Genomic DNA, 9,672 nt, shown 5'->3' on the forward strand with positions numbered 1-9,672 from the left:
ACAGGAAATGGGATGTCTGGGTGGCTCAGTTGGTTAATTGCCTGACTTCAGACTCCAGCTCAGGTCATGATCCCAGGGTGGTGGGATTGAGCCCCACGTCAGGCCCTGTGCTAAGTGTGAAGGCTGCTTGGGATTCTCTCCCCCCTCTCGCTGCCCCTCCTCCACTCTCTCCCTCTAAAATAAAAATTAAAAATAAAAAAAATGTATATGCTGACAGGAAGGAGCTGTAGATTAAGGACACCATCAGAGAAAGAATACTCTTTCACTATGAGTGGAGACTATGGTAAAATATGGGTGCAGATGCAGCTATATTCTGGGGTGGGAAGCTCAAAGAGGTTGAGGAAGGTCACACCTGAGGACTTATGTTTTTTCTCTGAAGTAGAAAGGAAGGTGGTAGAAATCCAAGACTCTATCTAGTTGAATTCCTCTTGAGAAAATCAAAGTGTGCACCTAAGTTGACTGCCTGAATTAATGTTACCATCTACACACTCTCCTAAAAACCTTTCTCAGAAAACCTCGGTTCATGCTGAACACAGTAGTGGTGATTGACCTAAGTACTATACCACTGTAGACCATGGTGGTAATTATTTTAACCAGGAGAATTTTCCAGTAACACGTACTGTCTATAGTCACATTTTATACACAACATATATTAGTACTATTTTTTCGTTGCACAGAGCTTTTCTCCCTGAGTTACAATTTTTTTGAATTTCAAGATTAATTTTCTGAAATTATCATGGATTTTGATATCAGATACACCTAGATTTTTAAATCTGGTCTTATCACTTAATACCACTCTGGACCATAGTTATTGCTGTGATGTGATGATGAAAAACTGTACTTAAAACAGCTAGTGCAGCATCTAACACAAACTATCAATGCCCTTCCTACCTCCCTATCTTTCTTAGATCGTCACTTAACATAGTGCCAAAGATACCATAAATACTCAATATACATCCCCTGGTTAGCGTGATGGTGATGATTAGGACCAGATTAAGAGATGAACCTGGTCAGCAGATGTCGAGTGGCACATCATTAAGGCTGCTAAAACTTCTCTATGTCCTAAAATATCACAAGAATACAAGATGGAAAAAAACAAATTTTTAATTGTAATCTTTTCAAGTGGGATACTGTCTGTGGTTGGGAAGAGAAGACACTTGGGAACACGATAAAACAGGCACCATAAAAGACACACTTGGGTAACAGAAGAGTTACCACGTATAGGTTTAGTTAACGTGATAGCTGTCTGCTCCCCACCCGCTCCCACACAAAGAAGCAAGATTGTGAATTTCAAAAAATACGTAGACAAATATCAAAAACGCATCCTTTAGAAGATGTGCCAACTTATTTACTCCCTTGGGCAAGTCCACAAATCTTAATACAATTCTGATCATATTGATGATAGTGGTGCCTTGAACTATAATCCCCTTTTGAACTGGGGTCCTGGATTTCCTATCTTAGAAATGTGATGTCTAATTTTCCTAAGTCTGCAAGCTGTCCAAGACATCTGTGTAGTGAACACCTATGGAAGATAGAGATACAGTATCTCCCTCGGGAGCAAAGTCCTGCTTACTGCCCATTATAAAATATTTGGGTTCCCTGAGCTGAAATTTCCTCTCCTATAATGTGCACGTGTTACCTTACCCTCTTCACAATTTCTGTGCTTTACTGGGGTTTCTGTAACCGGAGTAAGGAGATGCTGGTATTCTGGCCCCTGGCTTGGACTCTTTTGTCTTTTATCAGCATCCGTGAAATTGTGGTAGACTAATTCATGCTCGCTGGAGGAGTAAACTCTCAGGCTCTTTGCAGTTCTTGGGACCCACACTAAACAACCTGTAACAGGATATATTAAAGGTTTTGAGTGAGGAAAGCAGAAGCTCAGAAAAGCAAGAATATAATTGTAATTGAGAAAGGCAGGAAGACTATATTTCAAACTAGAGGCAAGATTCAGCCAAAATAAATGAACATGACTTTCATTCTGACCTACAAGTTTTTATGCCTTGTTAAACTTTCTTGATAAAGCTTTGGACCTAACCTCTAGGATTTGAGGAACTAGAAATTTAGTCCTGGTAATAGTAATACCCACTTTTGGGTTCTAAGAGGTAAGAATCTAGACCTAGCAGCATTGGGCGTTAACATCAAGATGAGAAACTGTTTTATGGAATGAAAACGTTTCATGCAAAGATATATTTTTCATGCATCCATTCTTTAAAAAGCCTAGGGAATATATTCTTATGAAATATATTCTTGTGAAATGCTAAAGTTGCTCATGGTATAAAATTAGAATGTTTTTGGTTGCAAGTTTTAGAACACCCAGCTCTTAATTGATTTAAGTAATAAATGAGATTTCTTGGGTCCCCCAGATAAAGTCCAGATGTAAGACAGGCTTTAAGACTAGTTACTGAGAGCTCAGTTTGGGAAACAAGTACCTAGTTCCTTTTTTTCTCTTGTCAGGTTCATATTCTCTACCTTGGACCTTATAGGGCTATGTGTCCACACCTGAAACATTAATCCGTTCAGGGAATAAAGTTGGGCTGGTTGGCTGGGGCCTGAGCCACATGCCCCCCACATAGGTCCAGGGTCAAAGGTGTATTAGTTCAGCGGCGCCTAGGGGGCTCAGTAGGTTAAGCATCCAACTTCGGCTCAGATCATGATCTCACGGTTCAAACCCTGCATCGGGCTCTGTGGTGACAGCTCGGAGCCTGGAGCCTGCTTCAGATTCTGTGTCTCCCTCTCTCTCTGCCCCTCCCCTACTCACACTCTGTATCTCTCTCTCAAAAATAAATAAACATTTAAAAAAATTTAAAGGCATATTCTTTCAATGTGTATGGGCTCTGTGTAAGGTGTGGATAAAGTAGATGGACAAAGACAACAACATCTGAGGAGTTAGAAGAAGTGGGAGTGGGTGCTGGGGAGGCACCCTCATCCCATTGTATCCTTCATAATGAGGACAAATATATACAAATCCACATATCTGGTCACGCCCCTCTTCCATTCCATTCACTTCTTGACAAAGTAAACCTTTCCTTATGTATAAGAAAATCAATATTTGAGAAAGAAGCCTTTACAATCCAATAGCTGCTCTGAGCTGGCTGGGTTTCTTGGTCTTCACACAGTTCCTAGTGAAGATTACATGTCAGCTGAACTGGTTCAGTTCATTAAGTGCACACCTGTTTGTATGGGCCATCATGCACAACATGGTTTTGAAATTTCCTCAGTTTTGTTTTTCATTTTTATTTTGGAGAGTGAGCACATGCACACACACACAAGCTGGGGAGGGGCAGCGGGAGAGGAGAGAATCCCAAGCAGTTGCCACACTAGCGTGGAGCCTGATGTGGGGCTCGATCCCACGACCATGACATCATGACCTGAGCCAAAATCAAGAGTCAGACATCCAACCAACTAAGCCACACAGGTGCCCCAAAATTACCTCAGTTCTAATGTTCTAGAGATATCACTTCTCTTTTAAAAGAATGTTCAAGATGCTCTCATAACTTGCTGGTAGAAATGCAAATATGTACAGTCTTTTTGGAGGGGAATTTTCCAGTATGTAAAAATTTTTATTAACTTTTTGATACAGCAATCCTTCTTCTAGGAATTTTTCCTTAAGTCATAACTCCAATTCCATTCCTAGGTATATACCCATTATATCCCATTTGTTTTTTGCTTTTTGTTTTTAAGTTTTTAAATGCTCATTTATTTTTGAGACAGAGAGAGAGAGAGAGGGAGTGGAATAGGGGCAGAGAGAGGGGGGGACACAGAACACGAAGAAGGCTCCAGGCTCTGAGCTGTCAGCACAGAGCCCAACATGGGATAGAACTCATGAACTTCGAGATCATGACCTGAACTGAAGTCAGACACTCAACCAGCTGAGCCATCCAGGTGCCCAAATTTCAAAAGATTTTAAATATGGAGATTTAAAATCCATAATCAACTCTGCCCTATGTCTGTGATGCTGGGTATGCCTCTAACTTCCATGAGATGATAGCCTCCACTTCTCTCCCTGGAACGTCAGGGATCTGGACTAGATGATAGCTTCCATTTATCAGACGTCAATTCTGTTGCAGACACTATGCTTATTATTCTATCGTATGATTCCCAATTCTTTCTTCCAAGGTATGTATGTATCTATTTAATTTTTGAAGTAGGCTTCACACCCAGCACTGACCCCAAGGTGGAGTTTGAACTAACCACCCTGAGATCAAGACCTGAGCTGAGATCAAGAGCTGGATGCTTAGCTGAGCCACCAAGGCACATTGCAAAGTATTTATTATACCCCCATTTTATAGGCAAGTACTTTGAGGCTCAGAGAGGTTTAACCATCATACAGTCCTCTAGTTAGTAAACCCAAGTATCCCTGACTATAAAGCCTACAGTCTTCCTAATGCATTAAGTTGCTTCAGAAGATGCAAAGGGATTAAGGTCTTTCACAGCTCTACGTTCCATGATTCTCTACAGTTAATAAGGGAATCAACATGTCCACCAAAGCACTAATAATGCATAACCTAAGCATTCATTCCTTTCTCCCATGGGAGTCAACCAGCAGTCAACCAAGTGTCCTGTTCACTTACCCTAAAGTCATTGTCACCTCAACCTCTTCCTGCCTCATGTACCTCAGGGTAGTTCATTGTCCTGACTTCTTCCTCTCGATCTATCTCATCCCTGCCTAGGCAGTTCCTCTGTGTTCCATCTGTGACCTTGAGTGTGGATGTACTCATAGTTTGCGTAGATAACTGTGCTCATTCTTTGTCCTGGCTGGGATCTCAGATTCTCAAATCCATTTATCGTTCTTTCCCCACTCTGCTTTGCATCACAGGGCAGTGCAGGGTGGAGTGGGGCAGGGCATGGGCTGAGCTTCGCAAACTGCATTTCCAGGCTCCCTAGCCAGCTCCTGGCCAAGTTCAGCCAGTGGGAGGCGCCAGTGGGGGACAGGAGGATGCAAGGAGGGAGAAGCTGGTGTGCACGCCTTCTCTGTCTTTTTTAGGATCTCCTGAGGCAACTGTGTCTTCTCCAGAGCACCAGTCTCCACTGAACAAACCTGTCATCGTTCCAGCTTCCACAGAGTGACCTCAGCCCCTGAACTTAGGTCACGTCGCTTCCTCCCTTTGTCCCTCTCACCTGTGGTGGAGGTGACTTCCTGCTGTTACAAAAGTCTAGGCCTCACCTGTTCCCTGTTTGGTTTCTCAACTGTTTCATCGCCTGTGTGACCAGTTCCTCATATTAAATTGTCTTGGGGCACCTGGGTGGCCCAGCTGGTAAAGCATCCAACTCTTGACTTTGGCTCAGGTCATGATCCCAGGGTTGTGGGATTGAGCCCCGAGTCAGGCTCCGCTCTTAAGCAGGTGTGGAGCCTGCTTAAGAGTCTCTTTCTCCTCCATTCGTGCTCTCTCTCTAAAATAAATTAAAAAAATTTTTAAATGTTTTTTCATTATTGAGAAACAGAGAGAGACAGAGCATGAGCAAGGGAGGGGCAGAGAAGGAGACAGAATCCAAAGCAGGCTCCAGGATCTGAGCTGTTGGCACAGAGCCCAACATGGGGCTTGAACTCACAGACTGCGAGATCATGACCTGAGCTGATGCTTAACTGAATGAGTCACCCAGGTGCCCCTCTAAAATAAATGTAAAAAAAATCTCTCTGTTTTAAAATACTTAACATGTTATCTCTTTTCCTAGTTAATTCTCAGCCAATACACTCAGATTTTCCCTTTTTTAAAGGTCTGCCTCTGGTCCTATTTGTCTGTGTCATTGTCTAACTGCTGCATGGTGGTCCAAACTGTGTACCCAACACCTTGTGTTTATCTGTGTCCTCCATAACTACAGTATCTCCAACTCCTGACCCCCCACACACAACACTTCGACAAACATTCTCTGCGTATGTCTCCTCACAGATCTTTTGTGACAATTTTTTCTGCAATATATCCTTGGAATGGGGTGGCTGGGTCATGAACACATTAACTTGACTAAGTTCTGCTAAGCTGGCACACTTTACATACTTTCTCCTTTAGTCCTTTCTCCAGTTCAATGGGTAAGGGCCAGGTGAAGGAACAAAGGATCAGAGAGGTTAAGCAACTTGCCCAAGGCCACATTGTTAAGAAACTGCAGAGTTGGATTACAATCCAGGCCAATGTGTCCGATGTGTCTCTGACCCTTACACCCTTACCGCATATTGCTTTTACGTCAATGGTGACGTCTCTGCTTTATACATGAACAACGGAGGCTGGAGAGATGACATCAATTACATAATAACGTTCGGATAGCTGGGAAGAGTTGGAGATTATTTTGACCTTGAGTCTGACCCAAAGCCGGTGCTCTTGACTTGGCACAGTACCACCCCACAGACACCATGTCTGGGACAACAGAGAGCCCAGGGCGGTTACCCTGTGACTGCCAGTGGGGTTTCTGAGTTCTCTAAGCCATGCTGACAGATAATCGGGTTCACCAAAAGACCTGCAGAAATAAAATTGCTCTAAATCTAATTGAATTGCTCTAGGAGGTGAAGAGATTGAAGATCCATGTTAGAATAAGTGCTTTGAGGAGTCTGGGCATCTAAAGCCCAAGGTACTAGAGCTGGTAGGTTGACAACATTCATTGCCCAATTAAAAGACTTTCCACAAATCAAAACCATAATGAGATGCCACTTCACACCCACCAGCATGGCTAGAAAAATAAAAACAAATAAATAACAAGCGTTGGTGAAGATGTGGAGAAATTGGATTCTTCGTGTATAGCTGGAGGGAAAGTAAAATGTCTCAGCCCCTGTGGAAAATATTCTGGCCATCCTCAACACCTTAAATGGAGAGTTACCCTATGACCCAGCACACCCACCCCTGGGTCTATACCTGGAGAAGTAAAAACCACTGCACACCCAAACACTCGAACATAAATGTTCATAGCAACATCTTTCATCACAGCCATGGAATAGACGGCACCCAAGTACCCATCAACTGATGGATGAATAATGTGGTATATTCACATAATGAAATATTTTTTGGCAATAAAGAGAAGGGAAATGCTGACTTGTGTTACAACCTGTACAAACCTTGAAAACATTATGCTAAGTGGAAGAAGCCAGTCACAAAGGACACGTACCGTATAATTCCATGTACAGGAAATGTCCAGAAGAAGAGAATGTGGAGACAGAAACTAGATTAGTGGTTTCCAAGGCCTGGAGGGCGTGTGGGAGTGTTGGCTGTGGATGGCTAATGGGTACAGGGTTTCCTTTTGGAAGAATGAAAATGTTCTAAAACCGATGACGTGATGGATGCATAACTCCTGAATAAGCTAATAGCTGTTTGACTGTACACTTAACTAGGTGAACTGTAGGCATGTTGGGTTTTTCAGGAAAGCTGTGGGAAAACGCTATGAGGTTAAGACTTAGAGAAATGGATGTTGGGAATGGACAAGGATGACGTTATCTTCTTTATTTATTATTTGTACACCCAATTATACACAGTTATAATGGTGTAATTAAACACAATTACGCTCAGCTGTATATACCAGAAGAAATTTTTACTTCTCAGAGACTGCTTTTTTTTTTTTACTCATCTGTATGTTTCTTTGGGGTTTTATGGGATAAGGTTTCCAATTCCCTTTTTCTTTTTACCTTTTATTTATATTTGTAGGCATATATGAGGAGAGTTGTTACAATAAAAACCTGTTAGATAGTTGAGGATGGAAATAGTAGAATTCTCCTACCTTTTCAGGTAAAAAAAAAACAAATTCGAAGGAAGTTCCAAGAAAACTATGCAGACTGAATTTAAATAATCATTTTTGGGTAGCAGTTCTCAGAATTTGGGGGCTCAGCAGTAGTTTACACTCTTAAAAATTACTAAGGACCCCAAAGAACTTTAGGTTATATCGAATATTATTTACTAGATTACAAATTAAATTGAGAAATTAAAAAATATATATCTTTATTCAACCTGTTACATGTCAGCATATTTTAAAAAGTATTTTCTAAAATAAAAAATTGGTGGAGCACCTGGGTGGCTTAGTCAGTTAAGTGTCTGACTCTTGATCTCAGCTCAGGTCATGATCTTACATTATGTTTGAGCCCTACGTCAAGCTCCGTGCTAATTGCATGGAGCTTGCTTGGGATTCTGTCTCTCCTTTTCTCTGCCTCTCCCCTGCTTGTGCCCCCCCCCACAATAAATAAATAAACTTGAAAAAATAAAAAATTGGTGAGGGGCTGGTGGCTGGCTCTGTTGGGAGACCATGAGATTCTTAGTCTCAGAGTTTGAACTCAAGTTGGATGTGGAGATTACTTAAAAACAAAATCTTTAATAAAATTAAATTAAATTAAAAATTGGTGAAAAGAATAGCATTGTTTTATATTTTTTTACAAATTTGTTTAATGGTTGGCTTAATCAAGCAACAGCTATAATCTCCTATCTGCTTCTGAATTCAACCCATTGTAATGTGAGCACAGTGCAAATGCCAACACAAAGAAGAAGGAAAATCACATCCCAGTATTTTTATGAACATGGTTTTGATCTTATGAACTCCCTGAAAGGTCTTGGCAACCCCAGGAGCCTTAGATCATAGTGTTACAACCACTAGTTTAGTGTTCCCTAAAATTCTTGATAATAATTCCTTTGACTACATTTCACAATTTACTTTATATTTTTTTACAATTTACTTTAATAGAATCATTATTTAATAATTACATTTCAAAATATGTGCACATGGGGCACCTGGGTGGCTCAATCGATTAAGCCTCCGACTCAGTTTCGGCTCAGGTCACGATCTCACGCTTCGTGAGATCGAGCCCCGCTGTCAGAGGAGCCTGCTTCGGATTCTCTCTCTCTCTCTTTCAAAATAAATAAATAAAAACTTTAAAAAACAACAACAACAAAATATGTGCATGGATGTCTAGGTGTCTGCACAAAAATTACATAAGAAAGCGTGTGCCTCAACAACTAAACATTTGCTTTTGCTCTATGAAAATATGGACACCATCTTAATAACAGGAGAGGAATGGCTAGCAGAGAAAGGAAATCCGTCACGATGACGTGGTGGGGCCACGGCTGATGAGGTCAAAGGCAGAGCACGTTGCTCTTCTACTCAACTTTAGGTACACTTTTTGGTAATCGCAATTACTGGAAAGCCCAGAAGGAAGCTAAGAATGTGTCACCAGTGGTTTTGAAGCCTTTTGTGAGGAACTGAGAGGGTAGCAGAAACGAAGCAAGTTTCAGGCCAGCCCAGTTCAGGCGTCAATAATACAGGAGCAAGAGAGGTGGTAACATGGGTCCCAGTAATTGTAGGGGTGAGGCCACAGGGTTTAAAACAAGTCCATTTTGCTGCAATAGTTCACATGGCCACGAACAGAGCCTGGGTACTAAACGAAGTGAACTTCGAATAGATGGACATGGAGAATGATCTTATAAAAGCTACTGAGAATCAGGGAAATAAAACTAGGGGTATGAATACGGAAATAAGGGCGTACACTCTGTTTCAAAGAACCTCATACAGTAAAACCTTGGTTTGTGAGCATAATTTGTTCCGGAAACATGCTTGTAATCCAAAGCACTTGTCTATCAAAGCAAATTTCCCTGTAAGAAATAACGGAAACTCAAATGATTTGTTCCACAACCCCAAAATATTTATATAAGAATGATTACAATCCTGTAATATAATATAAAATAATAAAGAAAATACAAAGTATAAAAAAAT

Source organism: Hyaena hyaena, unplaced genomic scaffold (genome assembly GCF_003009895.1).
Source record: "Hyaena hyaena isolate Hyena2069 unplaced genomic scaffold, ASM300989v1 scaffold_50, whole genome shotgun sequence".
NCBI classification, from domain to species: Eukaryota; Metazoa; Chordata; class Mammalia; order Carnivora; family Hyaenidae; genus Hyaena; species Hyaena hyaena.